We start from the raw sequence: 24,308 nt of genomic DNA on the forward strand, positions 1-24,308 counted from the left end.
GGTATTTTGCTGATTTTCCTTAGAATGACTACTGCTTCCGTATCAGAGACCCGTCTTTGTGTGCTGAGCGCATAACAGAGGTGATAGTGTCTGGCATGGAGGCCTACATTCCTCACTCTTTTTTTCGTCCTAAACCTTTTAAACCTTGGTTTAACACACCTTGTTCTCGTGCTATACATGATAGAGAGGTGGCCCACAAAAGGTACTTAAGCCTTCCATCACCAGAATCTCATGCACTTTATATTTCTGCCCGGAACCATGCCAAACCTGTTCTCCAACTAGCCAAAAACTCCTTCATTAACAGAAAGTACCAAAACCTTTCAAGTTCTAACTCCCCTCTTGAGTTTTGGCATATAGCCAAAAATATCTCCAAAAACTTTGCTTCATCTTCTTTCCCTCCTTTATTTTAACCAGATGGCACCACTGCTATCACATCTATTTCTAATGCTGAACATTTTGCTCATATCTTTGCTAAAAACTCTACCTTGGACGATTCTGGGCTTGTTCCCTCTCTCTCCTCCACTCTCTGACTATTTCATGCCATCTATTAAAATTTTTTGCAATGATGTTTTCCATGCCCTCGCTGGCCTAAACCACCGGAAGGCTTATGGACCTGATGGGGTCCCTCCTATTCTTCTCTGAAACTGTGCCTCCGTGCTTGCCTAGTCAAACTCTTTCAGCTCTGTCTGTCAACATCTACCTTTCCTTCTTGCTGGAAATTTGGCTACATTCAACCTGTTCCTAAAAAGGGTGACCGTCTAATCCTTCAAACTACCGTCCTATTGCTTTAATTTCCTGCCTATCTAGATTGTTTTTAATCTATCCTCAACAGGAAAATTCTTAAATATCTATCACTTCAGAACCTTCTATCTGATCGCCAGTATTGATTCCGTCAAGGACGCTCTACTGGTGATCATCTATCTGGCTTTCCTCAGTGAGTCTTGGTCATCCTCTTTTAGAGATTTTGATGAAACTTTTGCTGTTGCCTTACATATATCAAAAGCTTTTGATAGAGTCTGGCACAAAGCTTTGATTTCCAAACTACCCTCCTATGGCTTGTATCCTTCTCTCTGTAACTTCATCTCTACTTTCCTTTCTGACTGTTCTATTGCTGCTGTGGTAGACAGTCACTGTTCTTCTCCTAAATCTATTAACAGTGGTGTTCCTCAGGGTTCTATCCTGTCACCCACTCTCTTGTTATTATTCATTAATGATTTTCTAAATCAAACTTCTTGTCCTATCCACTCCTATGCTGATGATATCACCCTGCACTTTTCCACGTCTTTTCTTAGACGTCCAACCCTTCAAGAGGTAAACATGTCACGCAGGGAAGCCACAGAACGCTTGACTTCTGATCTTTCTAAAATTTCTGATTGGGGCAGAGCAAATTTGGTATTGTTCAATGCTTCAAAAACTCAATTCCTCCATCTATCAACTCGACACAACCTTCCAGACAACTATCCCCTCTTCTTCAATGACACTCAACTGTCCCACTCTTCTACACTGAACATCCTCAGTCTGTCCTTTATTTATAATCTGAACTGGAAACTTCTCATCTTTTCTTTAGCTAAATCAGCTTCTATGAAGTTAGGTGTTCTGAGACGTGTCCGCCATTTTTTCTCACCCACCCCCAGCTGCTAAATCTGTACAAGGGGGTTATCCGTCCATGTATGGAGTATGCTTCACATGTCTGAGGGGGTTCCACTCATACTGTTCTTCTAGACAGGGTGGAATCAAAAGCTTTTCGTCTCATCAACTCCTCTCCTCTAACTGACTGTCTTCAGCCTCTCTCTCACCGCCGCAGTGTTCCATATCTAGCTGTCTTCTACCGCTATTTTCATGCTAACTGCTCTTCTGATCTTGCTGACTGCATGCCTCCCCTCCTCCCACAGCCTAGCTGTACAAGACTTTCTTCTTTCTCTCACCCCTATTCTGTCCACTTCTCTAACGCAAGAGTTAACCAGTATTCTCAATCATTCATCCCTTTTTCTGGTAAACTCTGGAACTCCCTGCCTGCTTTTGTATATCCGCCTTCCTATGACTTGAATTTTTTCAAGAGGGAGGTTTCAAGACACTTATTTTTGACCACTGCTTTGACCCTTTTATGGGACTGGCATTTCAGTGGGCATTTTTTTTTTATTATGTTGCCCTTGGCCAGTGTCCTTCCTACATAAAAAAAAAAGACACTTATTCATCAGTTTTTGACTACTGCTTTGACCCTTTTATGGGACTGGTATTTCAGTGGGTATTTTTTTTTATTAGATTTTTTCGCCCTTGGCCAGTTTTCTTCCTACATAAAAAAAAAAAAATATATATATCACCGTAGGAGTGGATAGGACAAGAAGTTTGGTTTAGAAGATCTTTAATGAATAATAAGAAGAGAGTGGGTGACAGGACATAACCCTGTTGAACACCACTGTTAATAGATTTAGGAGAAGAACAGTGACCGTCTACCACAGCAGCAATAGAACCACCACTGTTAATAGATTTAGGAGAAGAACAGTGACCGTCTACCACAGCAGCAATAGAACGGTCAAAAAGGAAACTTGTGATGAAGTTACAGAGAGAAGGATAGAAGCCGTAGGTGGGTAGTTTGGAAATCAAAGCTTTGTGCTATGCTTGATATGTCCAAGGCAATAGCAAAAATTTCACCAAAATCACTATTGTTTGATATTAATAGAGCAGGCAGATACATTCAGTTATGTGATAGGAGACTATAATTTTATATTTATATAATTATGTAATATAGTATATATAATTATATAATATAATTATATAATAAACATTGACTGAAGACTGATATATATATATATATATATATATATATATATATATATATATATATATATATATATATATATATATATATATATATATATATATATATATATATATATATATATATATATATATATATATATATATATATATATATATATATATATATATATATATATATATATATATATATAACTACAGGCAGGGAAAGGGGATTTAAGGCTTTGATATGTACGTTTGACTGGAACATTGGTGAAAAGTGATGTGAGGCGATGTTACCGCTTGCAGTGTTGCTCTTGAGGATATGGAGGAAATCGGCTGTAGACTGTACACTGTAGGTAGTGGGAACATAAGTTGCCGGTATATATCCTTGCGATGTGGTACGTCGGTGTAGGGATCTGGGAGATAACTGGGCACACCTTGTGCACACCGTGTTCAGTTAAAGATGAACGTGGAGAAAAACTACTACTACTATCGAGAAATTACTACTTCGAGAAAGTACTAAATGCAGATGAGGCTACTATATTTGAATGTTTTGAGCAAGCCCAACTACAGCAACTGGAAGAACAAAAAAATAGGAGAAGAAAATTTAGTTATGTAAGAAGGAAGAATTGCAGCAGAGAGGATGAAAAATGGGAAAACTAATGGAGAAGATGAATTACTGGTGGAAATAATTGAAACTCTCGGCGAAAGAAAAACAAGTTCGTTAAAAGAAATCATAAATGATACCTGCAAAACAGAAATAATACCTCAAGACTGGGGAGAGCTATTGTCTGCCCCCTTTATAAATATAAAAAAAAAGTGATGTAAACCCAATGTAACAACTATAGAGCTATATCACTACTGTCACATGTGGGTAAAAAATATGAAAAGATTTTGGAAACAAAAATACATAACAAATTAGGAGAATGGCAATGTGGATTCAGACCAAACAGAAGCAGAACGGATTTAGTGTTTACTCTAAATAGGATAATGGAAAAGTTTTGGGAATGGGATTTATGTATGATATAATATTTATAGACACGGAAAAAGCTTTTGACAGAGTACACCGTGAATGTAGAATATACTGAGCAGGGATGAATACAAAATAACGCCAAAATAAAAAAAAATTGCAATAAAGAGTATGTACAGTAATTGCAAAAGTAAAGTTAAACCAAAAAGTAATGACTAGGACAGGTTCGAAATGAAATCAGTTAAACAATATGTTAAACAATATGAAGTCCTCTCCTTACTGTTTTTTTTTTTTTTTTATGGATTTTTGTATGAAAGACATTGGAAGAAACAATTAAGAGATCACCTCAGGCTATGCAGATGATGTAGCTATCATCCGCAATAAAAAAAAAAATAAAAAATGAAAAAAAATAAAAATAAATAAGAAATAAATAAAAAAAAATCAGCGCATGGCTGAAAAAAGAAAGGAAAGCAAAATGAAGGAAATCGGGATGAAAATAAATACAAAGAAATCAGTAGTTAAACCAAATAGAGAAAATGCACTTCTGAACGTAAGGATCAAAGGAGAACAAATTAAATAGGTACATAATTTCCAATAATATAATCAGGAAGTGAAAATAAATCATAGAATAACTAAACATAACACCAACTTAATAGCATTGTATCCAATACTAAAAGCCAGACACGTCCCTCACAACACCAAAAATCATAATTTACACCAATATTTAGGGCCAATATTACTTGACGGCTCTGACCAGAAATTAAGATACTAAGATTGATCTACGGTGTAACAAGAAGAGATCGAATAAGAAATGAGGATATAAGAGGAGAATTGGGATTAATCACTATCAGTGAGACTGTCGAAAGAAATCGACTAAGATGGTACGGACATGTAATGAGAATGGAAGACGATAGGTTACCAATACAAACACTGGAATGGATACCACAGGGGAGAAGACCAGTGGGAAGACCAAGGAGGAGATGGGTGGACGGTGACGGGGAGGCAGCTAAGAGGAGCGGAAAGAGGCTAGACGACGTGAAGAGATAACAGCTTTACATGAGCCGTAAGAGAGGGAGAGACTTTTACCTGGAGAGCTGCAGTGACTGACAGGCTGTGATGTAACAGGCGCCGGGTGAGAAAGGTGAGAAAGACTTGTTCCCGAACCCAAAACTGTGGCGGGATTTTCTTGCAGGACCAGTACTACCACTGCCTCCCGACCATTTTTTTCCAGCTCTAACTCTAGCATTCTCGTAGTGAGACACATGCCAACACATAGTCATCATCCCATGTAGCTGCCTTCTTTAGGCTTTTAAACCCTTTCTCTCGGAGCACACAAATTGCTTATTTACCATGAGCTCTTTTAACTCACGACAGGAGGTGGCATGCTCGTAGCAATCCACTTCTCAACTCTCCTCGAGATAACGAACACATTCAAGATAAGAATTCCCAGGCCTCTTCTTCCCTCCTCGGAACTGTAGCCTTATCATAAGCCTCCTGTCGCACCTCGTAGGTTCTCAGGATGTCAGCCTCAGACTCCTCATAATCCTTTAAATCCTCTACAGACATCCTGTCATAAACTTTAATGGCCTTGCCTTTCAACATAATAGCAACAAGATCACCCCATCTCTCTTGAAGCCAATGAAATTCGGCTGCCTTCTTTTTAGATCTCCGGAACCATTCTGTTACTTTCTTATCAAACTCGGGAATTAACTTCAAACTTCTCACCATCTGACTTTCTACTGTATCTTCCTTCACTCCTTCTCTCCGCAAACCATGAGGTGAATTAACCTCTATTCGAGTCTTTTCCAACTCAAAAACTCTATTATCAGCCTCTTCTTTCTCCCTTTCTGCTTCAGACATCTTCGTGTCTTTCTCCCTCTCATATATCATCGCTTTCTCCTCGCCCTCAAGTAACCTCATCTCTTTCTCTTTTACGTTCTCATGCCTCTTGGCTTTCCACTTGGCTTCAAGCCTCCTGACTCCTGTAGTCTCCTCAGCCTTCAATTTCCTTATCTGGGAAAAATACTCCAATACTGTGGGTAGGACTGACACGGCCTTGAACACTACTTGCGGGACTCTGGCCTGACACCAAACTGCCAGATCTACACTGCTGCTCCTAGCAGAGGCAGGGGACTCAGGTCGCAAGCCACCCCTGCTATCCAGCCCTCCCTTGGCTTAATCTGAGTACGGGCACACAACGAACACCCAAACAAACGACAAGCAACCGTCTCTGCCATGTGGGTACAAAGCTTCCAGCAATCCTGGAAAGGTCGCATGTTCTGCTGCGACCCATATTCAGCCCCTCTCACAGCTACCATTTATCTCGGGTCAGCTTTTCTAAGCTATCTGCTAAGTCGCTTAGTGCATAAATAAGGGTATACAGGGTCAATCTGATCTCCTGTAACGATTAAACACATGAGGTCATCAACCTGTTTCACTCACCTAGAGGTAAGAGGATATAACAACAGCCAAATCACTTCAATTTGCTGAGAAAGAGGTCGCAAACCACGTTCTAGGGTGTCATACCTACAGCAAACGACACACACCTATGAGACTTATAATAATGTGTGAGGTACCTCCCACAATAAGACAGGGTGTCCCACACCCACAGACTATTATATCTTCCTGTTGCTAAACACTGTATTTACAGTCTCCCAGAGAACAGGCAATTACCACCACTACATGGTAAAAATACAGGGAGAAAGGAAACAACTACTGCTCAACAGAGAATCCCTATATTTTCTGGATGCAAAGCTCCCAACGGAACTTTGAGTCCCAATAACATTTAACAGCACTAAATGGGGATGACTCAAACACAATACAATGCGGCGCCCAAGAAGGTCAGGAAAACACACTCGACTTGCCAGCGCCACACAGGCGAGGGGATTCGTTGTCACCACGAGTCTAACTGGCAGCAGTAACTGCTGCTTATCCTGATTAATCGACAGGGGCTTACTGCCGCTAACCAATACGGAATACTATAGCTAAAAAGAGACCACTATTATATATCTCCAAACTCCGCAACAATACTATATCCCTCGCAACAATCTAAGTACGTCCGTCTCACACGACAACAGCAAAGGAAACAGCGTCTTTCCCCGTGCCCTCTCAAGGGTGGGGTTGAGTTGCATGACAAAGGACAAGGACGGGGACAGAGGAGGGACTTGGGGGAAGGCAGGGGACAGGCTGCCAACCTCATTCACTAGCTCGCTCCACAAAGAAGATTATTATGGGCTAACTACAGGGGCTGGGTGAGATCTGATTACGTTATAAACAAACTCTTCTACTATATAATATATTAGACTCAATATGAGGGAACAAAGGAAGTACGAAAATTTAACTGAGAAGGAAACTAAGTAGATGTTTGGAGTTTATTTTATTTATTTTTATTTATTTATTTATTTATTTATTTATTAATTAATCTATTTATTTATTTATTTATTTATTTATTTTTTTAATAATCCATGCGAGGGTGGGTAGACATTTATCGCGCCTCGGGTGCGATAAATGTCTTCTCTCGCTCGTCCTCCGCTGCTCGCTCTATCTCATACTATTTGCGTGGCTCACAGATAAATAAATAAGTAAATAAGTAATATATATATATATATATATATATATATATATATATATATATATATATATATATATATATATATATATATATATATATATATATATATATATATATATATATATATATATATATATATATATATATATATATATATATATATATATATATATATATATATATATATATATATATATATATATATATATATATATATATATATATATATATATATATTAAAACCATACATATCTCATCATTCAGGTTTTCTCGAATAATCGAAGCTTATTACTTTACCTGCGAATGACCATCCTCCTTCAACTTGGTTGATCATATCAGAGAGAAGCCAGAGACATGGTAGAAAGAGGTACATTCTGAAAAGGGAGAATTAATGGCATGAAATTATATAAATATTTGGAGAAGTTGACTGACTGCGTGAACGTGCTGAGCTCGATAAATAAGTTTGAAGCCTGTCGTAAGCTGATTATCTTTAAGCTATCACCGAACAATAACCACGAATCTCTCATCAACTCTTTCGAGCACGATTGCATAGGAAAGTTCTAGTAACATGAACAACATGAACTTATATAATACTGTATCATCAAACTTCGGTGCCGACCACCAAAGGTAACACTACTGTATTAATAAAGTGAAGAGAAGTGAAGTCCCAGTGCAATGATACGGGCCTTCTCCCGTACCATTGCTGTGGTGGCCCAGGCCAGTTTTATTTTCTTTGTTAAAACATTGTACAGTCCACGGGTCAAAACCCGAGGGCAGGCAAATTCGGAAACAAAAGTTTATCACTGCAGTCTCGTGTGGCCTTGAGGTATTGAGGCGTTGTTGTCATCGTGTAATCAATTTATTTTTGATGAGTTGCCAGCGCTTACTATTTGGAACTGGGCGAAAGCATCCTGGTGTTACAAAAGATGGACTCGAGAATGGTTTACCGGCGATTCTAAATGGTGGCTGGAAGCTTCACCTGCCGACATTGTATCTGTTCATTCGTTCATTGCATTCAAATCTGACTGCAGGGATATGACATACGAATCCTACCTAATTTATCTACCTATCATAGTGTCATCCACAAATTTACAAATACTATTACTTATCTCGCAAAGTCATTAATATATATTAAAAGCCCTAAAACTGATACCTGTGTACTAAGTACCTAAGTACTTGACCCCCACTCGGATATAGAGTTATTTGTTACAAATCTCTGTCTCATGTCGAATAACCAAGACCTTATCTAACCTAACACCTTTCTGTCGTGCTTCTACAGTATATTGTACGATTTTCTTGCGTCCCTGGGTTTCTAAGACAGCCACTTTTGTGTTAAAAGGAAGGCGTTGAGGTTTTTTTACATTCTTAATGTGTATCATTTTTATATATCTACACTCACACGATCATATACAAGTTCCAGTCGTTATATATAGCATTCTAGCACAAAAAAACATAAATAAATAAATAAACAAATAAATAAATTTCATTAAATATATTAAAACATTTCACATTACATTTCTGATTTAAATTATTTCACACAGTTAACATTAAATGGGAAAAATACGTCCATCTTTAACGAATAATGTTCGCTTGGTAATTATACCACTTCTTTAGCGTCAATTAATTAATATAGCTTTACCATCACCCTCCGCTGTTGATCTTTTCGCCATGTCCAAGTGAGTTTTCCCAAGTCTATGAAGCATCAGTACGGGGGAACGAAAACCCGTAGTGTTGTGTGGTGAAGATCTAAAACTGATTGCCAAAACAACTCAGAAACAGCTGACTCTTTTCATTTATTTATTTTTTGTAACTGGGATATTTACTAATCACTGCTTTTCAACGAACCTCCTTGCACATATTAAGAAAAAAAATATTTATAATTTTATTCATTTATATTGCATGCAGTATTTAGTTTCTGGTGCCGCTTCACAGAGGAGAGGTCAAAGGTGAATAAATTATTATGAAACTTTGTTTATTGCAATGTAAAATACACAAGGGTATCGTTGTAAATTTCGATAACATTTCTTTCTGGCTTGGTTTACTTGAACATAAAATCCATTACTTCCAATCATATTCAATGCCACGTTAGTCATCTGGGGAGGGGACCATAAATGTCCCCAGGTCGGACTGCCTTTCTGTCGACGACCCTAAGTGTCTTGACACCCCCCTCAACTTTTTCTTCATTAACTTCTACAACATTCGCGGTCTAAGATCTAATTTTCAATCTGTAGAACACCACCTCTCCTTTTCTAAACCTCATCTTCTTTTACTCACTGAAACTCAGGTGTCTGAGGCAACTGACAGTAGCCCCTTTTCTGTTCCCTCCTACTTTCTCTATCCTCATTTTCGATCCAAAGCTGGATCCTGCGTTTATTTGCGCAATGACTTAACCTGCTCTCGTGCCCACGGTCTTAAATCTTCCAAGTTTTCCACCATCTGGCTACGACTACATAGTCACTCTCATACTAAATTCATCTGTGCTGTATACCTCTCACCTAACTCCTCTGATTATAAGAAATTATTTGACTACTTAACTTCCAAAGTGGAGCACATTCTGACCCTCTTCCCTTTTGTAGAGATCTCCATTCTTGGAGACTTCAGTGTTCACCACCAGCTTTGGCTTTCCTCTCCCTTCACTGACCATCCTGGTGAACTAGCCTACAACTTTGCTATCCTCCATGACCTAGAGCAATTGGTGCAACACCCTACTCGTATTCCTGACCGTCTTGGAGATACGCCCAACATTCTCGACCTTTTCCTGACCTCTAATCCTTCTGCTTATGCTGTCACCCTTTTTTTCTCCGTTGGGATCCTCCGATCACAAACTCATATATTTATCTTGTCCTATCGCTCCAATCCCTCCTCAGGGTCCCCCTAAGCGAAGGTGCCTCTGGCGTTTTGCCTCTGCTAGTTGGGGGGACCTGAGGAGGTATTTTGCTGATTTTCCTTGGAATGACTACTGCTTCCGTGTCAGAGACCCGTCTTTGTGTGCTGAGCGCATAACAGAGGTGATAGTGTCTTGCATGGAGGCGTACATTCCTCACTCTTTTTCTCGTCCTAAACCTTCTAAACCTTGGTTTAACACAGCTTGTTCTCGTGCTATACATGATAGAGAGGTGGCCCACAAAAGGTACTTAAGCCTTCCATCACCAGAATCTCATGCACTTTATATTTTTGCTCGGAACCATGTTCTCCAACTAGCCAAAAACTCCTTCATTAACAGAAAATGTCAAAACTTTTCAAGATCTAACTCCCCTCGTGATTTCTGGCATCTAGCCAAAAATATCTCCAATAACTTTGCTTCTTCTTTCCCTCCTCTATTTTAACCAGATGGCACCACTGCTATCACATCTATTTTTAATGCTGAACTCTTTGCTCATATCTTTGCTAAAAACTCTACCTTGGACGATTCTGGGCTTGTTCCTCCCTCTCCTCCACCCTCTGACTACTACATGCCACATACTAAAATTCTTCGCAATGATGTTTTCCATGCCCTTGCTGGCCTAAACCCTCGGAAGGCTTATGATCCTGATGGGGTTCCTCCTATTGTTCTCCGAAACTGTGCCTCCATGCTTGCACCTTGCCTAGTCAAACTCTTTTAGCTCTGTCTGTCAACATCTACCTTTCCTTCTTGCTGGAAGTTTGCCTACATTCAACCTGTTCCTAAAAAGGGTGACCGCTCTAATCCCTCAAACTACCGTCCTATTGCTTTAATTTCCTGCTTATCTAAAGTTTTTGAATCTATCCTCAACAGGAAGATTCTTAAACATCCATCACTTCACAACCTTCTATCTGATCGCCAGTATGGGTTCCGTCAAGGCCGCTCTACTGGTGATCTTCTGGCTTTCCTTACTGAGTCTTGGTCATCCTCTTTTAGAGACTTTGGTGAAACTTTTGCTGTTGCCTTGGACATATCAAAAGCATTTGATAAAGTCTGGCACAAAGCTTTGATTTCAAAACTACCCTCCTACGGTTTCTATCCTTCTCTCTCTGTAACTTCATCTCAAGTTTCCTTTCTAACCGTTCTATTGCTGCTGTGGTAGACGGTCACTGTTCTTCTCCTAAATCTATTAACAGTGGTGTTCCTCAGGGTTCTGTCCTGTCACCCACTCTCTTCTTATTATTCATTAATGATCTTCTAAACCAAACTTCTTGTCCTATCCACTCCTATGCTGATGATACCACCCTGCACTTTTCCACGTCTTTTCATAGACGTCCAATCCTTCAGAAGGTAAACATATCACGCAGGGAAGCCACACAACGCCTGACTTCTGATCTTTCTAAAATTTCCGATTGGGGAAGAGCAAACTTGGTATTGTTTAATGCCTCAAAAACTCAATTCCTCCATCTATAAACTCGACACAATCTTCCAGACAACTATCCCCTCTTCTTCAATGACACTCAACTGTCCCCCTCTTCTACACTGAACATCCTCGGTCTGTCCTTTACTTATAATCTGAACTGGAAACTTCACATCTCATCTCTAGCTAAAACAGCTTCTATGAAGTTAGGTGTTCTGAGACGTCTCCGCCAGTTTTTCTCACCCTCCCAGCTGCTAACTCTGTACAAGGGCCTTATCCGTCTATGTATGGAGTATGCTTCACATGTCTGGGGGGTTCCACTCATACTGCTCTTCTAGACAGGGTGGAATCAAAAGCTTTTCGTCTCATCAACTCCTCTCCTCTAACTGACTGTCTTCAGCCCCTCTCTCACCGCCGCAATGTTGCATATCTAACTGTCTTCTGCCGCTATTTTCATGCCAACTGCTCTTCTGATCTTGCTAACTGCATGCCTCCCCTCCTTTCGCGGCCTCGCTGCACAAGACTTTCTTCTTTCTCTCACCCCTATTCTGTCCACCTCTCTAACGCAAGAGTTAACCAGTATTCTCAATCATTCATCCCTTTCTCTGGTAAACTCTGGAACTCCCTGCCTTCTTCTGTATTTCCACCTTCCTATGACTTGAATTCCTTCAAGAGGGAGGTTTCAAGACACTTATCCACGAATTTTTGACCACTGCTTTGACCCTTTTATGGGACTGGCATTTCAGTGGCCATTTTTTTTTATTAGATTTTTGTTGCCCTTGGCCAGTATCCTTCATACATTAAAAAAAAAAGACACTTATTCATCAATTTTTGACTACTGCTTTGATCCTTTTGTGGGACTGCCATTTCAGTGAGCATTTTTTTTATTGGATTTTTGTTGCCCTAGGTCAGTGTCCTTCCTACATAAAAAAAAAAAAAAGAGAGAGAGAGAAGGAAAAATATATATATATATATATATATATATATATATATATATATATATATATATATATATATATATATATATATATATATATATATATATATATATATATATATATATATATATATATATATATATATATATATATATATATATATATATATATATATATATATATATATATATATATATATATTATAACGTAAAACAAAGATTACAGTACATTATATTTATTTTGTTTATTTTACGTACATTGGACATTATTCTGACTTATAAAGTGTAATCCTTTATGTAAAAGTAATAGTGTGGGTGTACTAAGCATAAGAATGCATCAGGGTACAGTTGAGTGTCACTGAAGAAGAGGGGACACTTGTCTGGAAGTTCATAGAAGGAGGAATTGAATTCTTGAGGCATTGAACAATACTAAGTTTGCTCTGCCCCAATCAGAAATTTTAGAAAGATAAGAAGTCAGGCGTTCTGTTGCTTCCCTGCGTGAAATGTTTACTTCCTAAAATGCTGGACGTCAATGAAAAGACGTGGAAAAGTGCAGGGTACTATCATGATTGTAAGAGTGGATATGACAAGAAGTTTGGTTTAGAAGGTCATTGATGAATAATAAGAAGAGACTGGATGACAGGACAGAACCCTGAGGAACAGCATTGCTAATAGATTTAGGAGAAGAACAGTGACCATCTACCACAGCAGCAATAGAACGGTCAGAAAGGAAACTTGAGATGAGGTTACAGAGAGAAGGATACAAGCAGTAGGAGGGTAGATTGGAAATCAAAGCTTTGTACCAGACTCTATGAAAAGCTTTTGATATATCCAAGGCAACAGCAAAAGTTTCACCAAAATTCTTAAAAGAAGATGACCAAGACTTAGTAAGGAAATCCACAACATCACTAGTAGAGCAGCCTTGACGGAACTCATACAAGCGATCTGATAGAAGGTTGTGGAGTGATAGATGTTTAAGAATCTTCTTGTTGAGGATAGATTAAAAAACTTTAGATAGGCATGAAATTAAAGCAATAAGACGGTAATTTGAGGGATTAGAACGATCAACCCTATTAGGAACAGGCTGAATGATGACTAACTTCCAGCAAGAAGGAAAGGTAGATGTTGACAGAGCTGAAAGACTTTGACTAGGCAAGGTGTAAACACAGAGGCACAGTTTCGGAAAACAATAGGAGAGACCCCATCTGGTCCATAAGGCCAGCGAGGGCATGGGAAACATCATTGCGAAGAATTTTAATAGGTACCATGAATTAGTCAGAGGGTGGAGGAGAGGGAGGAACAAGCCCCGAATCGTCCAAGGTTGAGTTTTTACCAAAGGTTTATCGAAGAGTTCGGCTTTAGAGATGAATATGATAGCAGTGGTGCCATCTGGTTGAAATTAAAAAGGGGAAGAAGAAGAAGGAAACTTATTGGAGATATCTTTGGTTAGATGCCAAAAGTCACGAGGGGAGTTAAATCTTGAAAGATTTTGTCACTTTCTATTAATGAAGGAGTTTTTGGGTACCTGGAGAACAGACATGGCATGGTTCCTGGCAGAAATATAAAGTGCTTTAGATTCTGGTGACGGAACGCTTAAGTAACCTTTGTGGGCCACCTCTCTATCATGTATAGCACGAGAAAAAGTTGTGTTAAACCAAGGTTTGGAAGGTTTAGGTCGGGAAAAAGAGTGAGGAATGTACGCATCCATGCCAGACATTATCACCTCTGTTATACGCTCGGCACACAAATACGGGTCTCTGCCAAGGAAGCAGTAGTCATTCCAAGGAAAATCAGCAAAATACCTCCTCAGGTTCCCCCAGCTAGTAAGGGCAAAACGTTAGAGGCACCTTCGCTTAAGGGGATCATGAGGAGGGATTGGAGAGATAAGACAAGATACAGATATGAGATTGTGATCGGAGGAGCCCAACGGAAAAGAGATGGTGACAGCATAAACAGAAGGATAAGAGGTCAGGAAAAAGTCAAGAATGTTGGGCATATCTCCATGACGGTCAGGAATACGAGTAGAGTTTTGCGCCAATTGCTCTAGGTCGTGGGGGTAGGAAAGTTGAAGGCTAGTTCACCAGGATGGTCAATGAAGGGAGAGCAAAGCTAAAGCTGTTGGTGAACATTGAAGTCTCCAAGAATGGAGATCTCTGTAAAAGGGAAGAGAGTCAGAATGTGTTCCACTTTGGAAGTTAAGTAGTCAAAGAATTCTGTAGTCGTAGCCATATGGTGGAAAACTCAGAACGTTCAAGAACGTGGGCACGAGAGCAGTTTAAGTCGTTGTGCACATAAACGCAACATTCAGCTTTGAATTGAAAATGAGGATAGATAAAGTAGGAGGGAACAGAAAAGGGATACTGTTAGTTGCCTCAGACACCAGAGTTCCAGTGAGGAAAAGAAGATGAGGTTTAGAAGAGGAGAGGTGGTGTTCTACAGATTGAAAATTAGATCTTACACCACGAATGTTGCAGAAGTTAGTAAAGAAAAAGTTTGAGGTGGTGTCAAGACATTCAGGGTCGTTATCAGAAGAGCAATCCGACCTGATAATGATAATTTTGAATTTTTCAGTGAAGAGTGTGTGTGTGTTATTAGGTACTTGTAGTTTTGTGTGGAGGAAGACAGTCGTCTTTAGAGGGCAGGCTGTGACTGCCTCCTTGTATTGTGAGACACAAAGGGAAACGTTCAGTGAGGTAAAAGCTGGTTTTAATGGTAAGTTCACAGTGATTGATCCAGTGCCTTATACCTCACTGGGAGTAGTTATCGTTTCGGCAGGTGCCTATTGCCTTCTCTCCCAAATATGAGAATATGCTCACCTGTCACACTCAGCCTGCCAGCCTGCATGACCTAGAGTAATTAGTGCAAACATCCTACTCGTACTCCTGACTGTCTTGGAGATACGCCCAACATTCTTGACTTTTCCTGACATGTTATCTTCTGCTTATGCTGCCACTCTGTTTCCTTCGTTCGACTACTCTGATCACATCTTCATACCTGTGTCTTTTCCTATCTCTCTAATTTTCTGTCAGGATCCCACAAAACTAAGGTGCCTCCTGGCGTTTTGCCTTTACAAATTTGGAGGACCTGAGGAGGTATTATTCTACTTTTCCTTAGAGTAATTGCTGATTCAATCTCAGATACCCATCTGTGTGTTCTGAGTGTATAATAAAAGTGATGGTGTCTGACATGGAGGTGTACATTTCTTCTTTCTCCATAAACCATCCAAACGTTGGCTTAACACAGCCTGTCCTCGTGCTATACATGATAGAAAAGTAGCTTACAAACAAAATGTGCTTGAACCTTCTGTCTACTGAATATCATGCACTTTATATTTTTGCCCCGAATTATGCCAAATCAACCCTCCACCTAGCCAAAAATTGCTACATCACTAAAATGATCAAAATCTTTCTAGATATAACTCTCCCTGTGACTTCTGTCATCTGGCTCCAAGAAATATCTCTAATAATTTTCATTCTTCATCTTTCCTTCATGTTTTTTTTTCAACTTCATAGCACCACTGCCAACTCATCTATATTTAAAGTTTCACTCTTCCCTCAAACCTTTGCTAAAAAATGCTACTTAGGATAATTTGGAGCAAGTTCCTCCCTTTATTCTATTTTCCAACTATTTCATGCTAGCCATTAAGATTCTTCGCAATTTTTTTTTCCATGTATTCGCTGGTTGTAACCCTCGAAAGGCTATTGGACCTGAAGGGATTCATTCTACTGTTACTCAAAACTGTGGCTCCGTTCTTGCACTTTCCCTAGTCAAACTCTTCCAATTCAGTCTACCAAGATCTACCATTCCTTCTTCCTGGAAGTTTTGCCTATTTTCAGCCAGTTCCTTAAAGGGTGTCATCTTTAGGCCCTCAAATTACCATGCCTCCATGCCTCCCCTCTTTCTGTTGCTTCGTTACACAAGATTTTCTACTTTCTCTCACCCCTATTCTGTCCATCCCTCTAATGAAAGGGTTAACCGGTATTTATAAATTATTTATTAATTTATTCATATATATATATATATATATATATATATATATATATATATATATATATATATATATATATATATATATATATATATATATATATATATATATATATATATATATATATATATATATATATATATATATATATATATATATATATATATATATATATATATATATATATATATATATATATGTATAATCAGTCTTCAGTCAATATTTTTGAAATTATAGTCTCCTATCACATAACTGAATGTAACTGCCTGCTCTATTAATATCCAACCATAGTGATTTTGGTGAAATTTTTGCTATTGCCTTGGACATATCAAAAGCTTTTGATACAGTCTGGCACAAAGCTTTGATTTCCAAACTACCCTCCTACGCCTTCTATCCTTCTCTCTGTAACTTCATCACAAGTTTCCTTTTTGACAGTTCTATTGCTGCTGTGGTAGACGGTCACTGTTCTTCTACTAAATCTATTAACAGTGGTGTTCAGCAGGGTTATGTCCTGTCACCCACTCTCTTCTTATTATTCATTAAAGATCTTCAAAACCAAACTTTTTGTCCTATCCACTCCTACGCTGATTTTTTTTTTTTTTATGTAGGAAGGAAAGTGGCCAAGGGCAACAAAAATTCAAAAAAAAAAAAAAAAGAAAAACCCACTGAAATGCCAGTCCCATACAAGGGTCAAAGCAGTAGTCAAAAATTGATGAATAAGTGTCTTGAAAGCTCCCTCTTGGAAGAATTCAAGTCATAGGAAGGTGGATATACAGAAGCCGGCAGGGAGTTCCAGAGTTTACTAGAAAAAGGGATAAATGATTGAGAATACTGGTTAACTCATGCGTTAGAGAGGTAGACAGAATAGGGGTGAGAGAAAGAAGAAAGTCTTGTGCAGCGAGGCCGCGGGAGAAGGGGAGGCATGCAGTTAGCAAGATCAGAAGAGCAGTTAGCATGAAAATAGCGGTAGAAGAGAGCTAGATATGCAACATTACGGCGGTGAGAGAGAGGCTGAAGACAGTCAGTTAGAGGAGAGGAGTTGATGAGACGAAAAGCTTTTGATTCCATCCTGTCTAGAAGAACAGTATGAGTGGAACCCCCCCCCCCCCGGACATGTGAAGCATACTCCATACATGGACGGATAAGGCCCTTGTACAGAGTTAGCATCTTGCGGGGGTGAGAAAAACTGATGGAGACGTCTCAGAACACCTAACTTCATAGAAGCTGTTTTAGCTAGAGATGAGATGTGAAGTTTCCAGTTCAGATTATAAGTAAAGGACAGACCGAGGATGTTCAGTGTAGAAGAGTGGGACAGTTGAGTGTCAAGGTTTGAAGAAGAGGGGATAGTTGTCTGGAAGGTTGTGTCGAGTTGATAGATGGAGGAATTGAGTTTTGAGGCATTGGACAATACCAAGTTTGCTCTGCCACAATCAGAAATTTTAGAAAGATCAGAAGTCAAGCGTTTTGTGGCTTCCCTGCGTGATATGTTTACCTCCTGAAGGGTTGGACGTCTATGAAAAGACGTGGAAAAGTGCAAGGTGGTATCATCAGCATAGGAGTGGATAGGACAAGAAGTTTGGTTTAGAAGATCATTAATGAATAATAAGAAGAGAGTGGGTGACAGGACAGAACCCTGAGGAACACAACTGTTAATAGATTTAGGAGAACAGTGACCGTCTACCACAGCAGCAATAGAACGGTCAGAATGGAAACTTGAGATGAGGTTACAGAAAGAAGGATAGAAACCGTAGGAGGGTAGTTTGGAAATCAAAGCTTTTTGCCAGACTCTATCAATAGCTTTTGATATATTCAAGGCAACAGCAAAAGTTTCACCAAAATCTCTAAAAGAGGATGACCAAGACTCAGTAAGGAAAGACAGAAGATCACCAGTAGAGCTGCCTTGACGGAACCCATACTGGCGATCAGATAGAAGGTTGTGAAGTGATAGATGCTTAAGAATCTTCCTGTTGAGGATAGATTAAAAAAAAACTTTAGATAGGCAGGAAATTAAAGCAATAGGACGGTAGTTTCAGGGATTAGAACGGTCACCCTTTTTAGGAATAGGTTGAATGTAGGCAAACTTCTAGCAAGAAGGAAAGGTAGATGTTGACAGACAGAGCCGAAAGAGTTTGACTAGGCAAGGTGCAAGCACGGAGGCACAGTTTCGGAGAACAATAGGAGGGACCCCATCAGGTCCATAAGCCTTCCGTGGGTTTAGGCCAGCGGGGGCATGGAAAACATCATTGCGAAGAATTTTAATACGTGGCATGAAGTACTCAGAGGGTGGAGGAGAGGGAGGAACAAGCCTAGAATTATCCAAGGTAGAGTTTTAGCAAAGGTTTGAGCAAAGAGTTCAGCTTTAGAAATAGATGTGATAGCAGTGGTGCCATCTGGTTGAAATACAGGAGGGAAAGAAGAAGAAGTAAAGTTATTGGAGATATTTTTGGCTAGATGCCAGATATCACGATGGGAGTTAGATCTTGAAAGGTTTTGACATTTTCTGTTAATGAAGGAGTTTTTGGCTAGTTGGAGAACAGACTTTGCATGGTTCCAGGCAGAAATATAAAGTGCATGAGATTCTGGTGATGGAAGGCTTAAGTACCTTTTGTGGGCCACCTCTCTATCATGTATATCACGAGAACAAGCTGTGTTAAACCAAGGTTTAGAAGGTTTAGGACGAGAAAAAAAGAGTGAGGAATGTACGCCTCCATGCCAGACGCTATCACCTCTGTTATGCGCTCAGCACACAAAGATGGGTCTCTGACACGGAAGCAGTAGTCATTCCAAGGAAAATCAGCAAAATACCTCCTCAGGTGTCCCCAACTAGCAGAGGCAAAACGCCATAGGCACCTTCGCTTAGGATGATCCTAAGGAGGGATTGGAGTGATAGGACAAGATAAAGATATGAGATTATGATCGGAAAAGCCCAACGAAGAAGAAAGGGTGACAGCATAAGCAGAAGGATTAGAGGTCAGGAAAAGGTCAAGAATGTTGGGTGTATCTCCAAGACGGTCGGGAATACGAGTATGGTGTTGCACCAATTGCTCTAGGTCATGAAGGATAGGAAAGTTGTAGGCTAGTTCATCAGGATGGTCAGTGAAGGGAGAGGAAAGCCAAAGCTGGTGGTGAATATTGAAATCTCCAAGAATGGAGATTTCTGCAAAAGGGAAGAGTGTCAGAATGTGCTCCACTTTGGAAGTTAAGTAGTCAAACAATTTCTTATAGTTAGAGAAGTTAGGTGAGAGGTATACAGCACAGATGAATTTAGTATGAGAGTGATTCTGTAGTCGTAGCTAGATGGTGGAAAACTCGGTAGATTCAAGAGCGTGGGCACGAGAGCAGGTTAAGTCATTGCGCACATAAACGCAGCATCCAGCGTTGGATCGAAAATGGGGATAGAGAAAGTAGGAGGGAACAGAAAAGGAACTACTGTCAGTTGCCTCAGACATCTGAGTTTCAATGAGGAAAAGAAGATGAGGTTTAGAAGAGGAGAGGTGGTGTTCTACAGATTGAAAATTAGATCTTTGACCGCGAATGTTGCAGAAGACAGAAAGGCAGTCCGACCTGGGGACATTTATGGTCCCCTCCCCAGATGGGGACTCCGAGGCTGGTGTAGGAGTCGCCATGATGATTTTAAAATTTTTTGAGTGAAGGGTGTGTGTGTTATAAGGTGCTTGTAGTTTTGTGTGGAGGAACAGAGTTGGCTTTAGAGGGCAGGTCATGACTGCCCCCTTGTGTTGTGAGACACAAAGGGAAACGTTCAGTGAGGTCACAGCTGGGTTTAATGATATGTTCACAGCACCCCATGAACAGTGCTGTAGACCTCATTGGGAGTAATTTTTGTTTCGGTAGGTGTCTACTGCCTCCTCCTCTGAGGAGTCAGTAGACAATATATATATATATATATATATATATATATATATATATATATATATATATATATATATATATATATATATATATATATATATATATATATATATATATATATATATATATATATATATATATAATGTAACGTAAAACAAAGATTATAATATTTTTTTTTTCTTAATTGAAAGTACATTGGGAATTATTTTGATTTACAAAGTATAATCCTTTATGTGAAAATAATGAGTGGTGTGGATGTGTATTAAGCAAAAGAATACATCAGGGTTTGTTTGTTTCATATAAGTCCAAACTGGATCTTTCTGTCTCGTTTCGAGGCTATAACTGGTGAACAAAATTTACTCTGTTAACAGTTTACATACCTTGATGTTTCCGTTACTTTATACAAACTATGTTCTTACTAGCCATCTCAAAAATTATGTAAATACTTTCAATGGAAATTCTTATACTTTTATGGAGGCGAAGAGTCGCACTACAATAAGAAAATAATAAATTATGAAATTCATTAAATTATAACGTTGGATATACTCATGATACAGAACGATGAAAGCTCCCCCCCTCCAAAGGCTTCCACTCGGCTGACGTCATGCCAGCTTATCATCCTTTATATATCCTGAGTAAAACTGGCATCTCATGACGTCATGAAATATTGGCCAATAAAAAAAAAAAAAAACTATATACGCTTTTGCCTGCCAATGATCATAGAATATCTGTGGTTGAGGAGTGAGACTCGAATACTTTGTAGTTACTGGAATTGTTTCTGGCTGTTATCGATATCACTTAGTGGTAATGATGCCACTACCTCTGCGGTGGTATCCTCGGTATCGATTCCGGACTCGTATCGTCCCACCCTTAGCGCGTGCCTTTGTTAGTATCCGGCCGGATATCATACAGTAGATGTGGTGCTTAGTGAGTCGTGGGAAGCTCTTTCTAGGGAGGGCGGGATTATAGTATAACGTATTATTATTATTATTATTATTATTACTATTATTATTATTATTATTATTATTATTATTATTATTATTATTATCATTATTATTATTATTATTATTATTATTATTATTATTGTACATATACAGGCGCAACGGGAGGCCAGGATCATTGAGAAACCAAATATTGGGCGAGAGAGCCCAATATCACAGGCTACTCATGTGAACATAGTGTGATTCCGTGCAGTCTTGCGTTGTCCGGCTGCCTGGGGCATTTGTGTCGATGTACAGAGTATTCTGTCGGGAGCATGCCCCGACGAAGAGTGCTATGTACTCATCAGAGAAGTACAAGAGAGAAAGGCAGTCCTGCTGGGAGCGCTGAGTGCTCCTGTGATCACGGAAATGAAGTACACTTGGCAACTGTGACAACTGCGGTGAATGTAGTTGGTGGTGAGAACAGGACACCAGTATAAATCAGTAAGAAGTACGTGGATTTTAAGTGTGTGGTGAAGAACAAGGTCGCAAGGATATGACAACATGAATCACAGACAGGTAATGCATTATGGGTACATTCTGTAGTATAATGGACACTTAATTGTTCACCATAAATTTGCCTTCACTACTGTTTACCAATCTAGATGATATGCCACTCACGAAAAGGGGGAAAAAAAAAAGCTAAATAAATCAAATAAGCCTATTAATATAAGGTAAATCACGAACTATTAGAGATAACTAATAACTTACCTAAATGAATTTTTTTCAAAATCATAATTGCAAGTGCATACAGCTTATCTCACGGTTAGGGGCATAAATTGGCTTATTTTACCTGATTACCCTTGATAAGGAATATTTATATTAGAAAGATCGACTTTCTTTATTAGAAAAGATGCCTTTCTTCCCTCACGAAAAGAAAGGGGCCTGATACTCTACACTCATACACTCAGAAACTACTTTTTATTAATCTTATCTACCTTGAAGATATTCATTTTCGGAAATAAATTTCCTTCTAGATGTTTTCCAGTCAGTATTTGCTGACATGCATTACATGCAGATATCTTACTTATCTAGGGCAAAATAAAGATTGTAGTTTTGTTTCATACAAAGAATATATTTTTTTTTATTGTGCACGAAATGTAATTTCATCACACTTTATCATCTTCATCACTAAATGCTACCAGTTTAAAAGTAATACTGTGTTTGACCTAGTTTTTCCCTACTTCAGATATTAGAAGAAATAACTTTTCTTTTTTTTTCACCATAATAATTAATCATTACTGTTCATCAATACATTGTTATATATATATATATATATATATATATATATATATATATATATATATATATATATATATATATATATATATATATATATATATATATATATATATATATATATATATATATATATATATATATATATATATATATACGAGTATATATATATATATATATATATTTTTTTTTTTTTTTTTTTTTTTATGTAACTAACTTATCCAAGATAAGCTTGCTTTCTATATGTAAATACTATGACACAGTATTTTTTTTTTTTCACATTGAGATAGGTCATATTTACAAGTGGTATAATGAATTATACTTTTATCTGAAGATTATGCAGTTTTATCATTATAGCACTCCTTAGACTTTCTGCCAAACCATCCATCCCTTGAAGCACATTAACGCTATATTTTCCATGCTCTAATTTTCTTCGGAGATTGCAGTTTGCTCAAATAAATGAGTTGTGTGTACTTCCACGGTACCTTGCAACACAGTCCATGATGTGCTCACTATCAGACACAACCTGACAATTACAGGATTGGTACCCTTTACAATTAATCTCAAGAAGCTCATGTTGGCTTGGTGTTTTTATAGCAATTTCTGTACCATCCCCAATCATTTTACAAAAAACTTGGTTTCCTCGCAATTTTTCCCAGTACAGTCGTGCATTCTTGTAGTCCGCTGGGCATCTTAACCTCTGTGACTGCTTTCCTGTAAAGAGCTTCAGTGACACCAGCTATTGCTCTTGAAACACTTGACTGGTGCACATTCGTGGCATCACTAACAAAACTTTGAAAACAACCACTTGCAAAAAGTCTAAGGGCAATTAATACTTGTGTTGCAACGGGCAGAGCGTGGGCCATGCGAGTTCGTGGAGCAGCATGTGGATCTAGTTCCTGGCACAGCTGCACAATTTTTTTTCACGGAGAAGTCTAGGTAAATTTGCAGTTTGAACTAATACAACCCCCTTTACTCCCCGTAACCTACTGGACCACCCCCATAAGGTAAACTAACCTAACACTTTGTAACCTCCTAAAAGGGGGAGGACTTCGGCCCTCATAGGCACCCCCATATGGTAAACTATCTTAACCTAACATTTTGTAACCTAAACGATTAGGCTTGCAGTTGAAACTGTAATAAAACCGAACTGTATAAATGTTCATCACTGACGTGCAGAACATCTAGTGGGTCTGTATTACTTCTCTATCGCCTTAGACCACGGTCACGTTCTTCCATCACAAGGAACTCCATCCTACCAAAACAGCACGACCGTCGAGGAGCCACCAGTCCCCAGCGGAGCCTTCTGTCTGCACTTATTTGGGAGATTCAGCTAATTTTATAAAGAGTTCCATATCTAAAAACACTCCTGCCACCTTAAAATTACTTTTGGGAGTGAATATCAGAAGAAATGATGTTAAAAACACCGATAATACGGATTCACAAGGTAAATAGAGTTCGCAACCTTTAGTTTATGGGTGATACCAAAGCAACCTTTACTAAAGGGACCTTTGGTGCTGATCGTAAGAGTACTTTACGTTTTGAGCATCGCCGTTAAGCGTTCTAAGGAACCTTTAGCACTTAAAGGGCCCTTAAGATTTTTTAACATAAGGCCTCTGGTCGTAACAATATCAGTCAATTAATCAATCTTTCTATCTATTTATCTATATTTATCTATTTACCTATCTCTCT

The sequence above is a fragment of the Scylla paramamosain genome, chromosome 19 (genome assembly GCF_035594125.1).
Source record: "Scylla paramamosain isolate STU-SP2022 chromosome 19, ASM3559412v1, whole genome shotgun sequence".
NCBI lineage: Eukaryota > Metazoa > Arthropoda > Malacostraca > Decapoda > Portunidae > Scylla > Scylla paramamosain.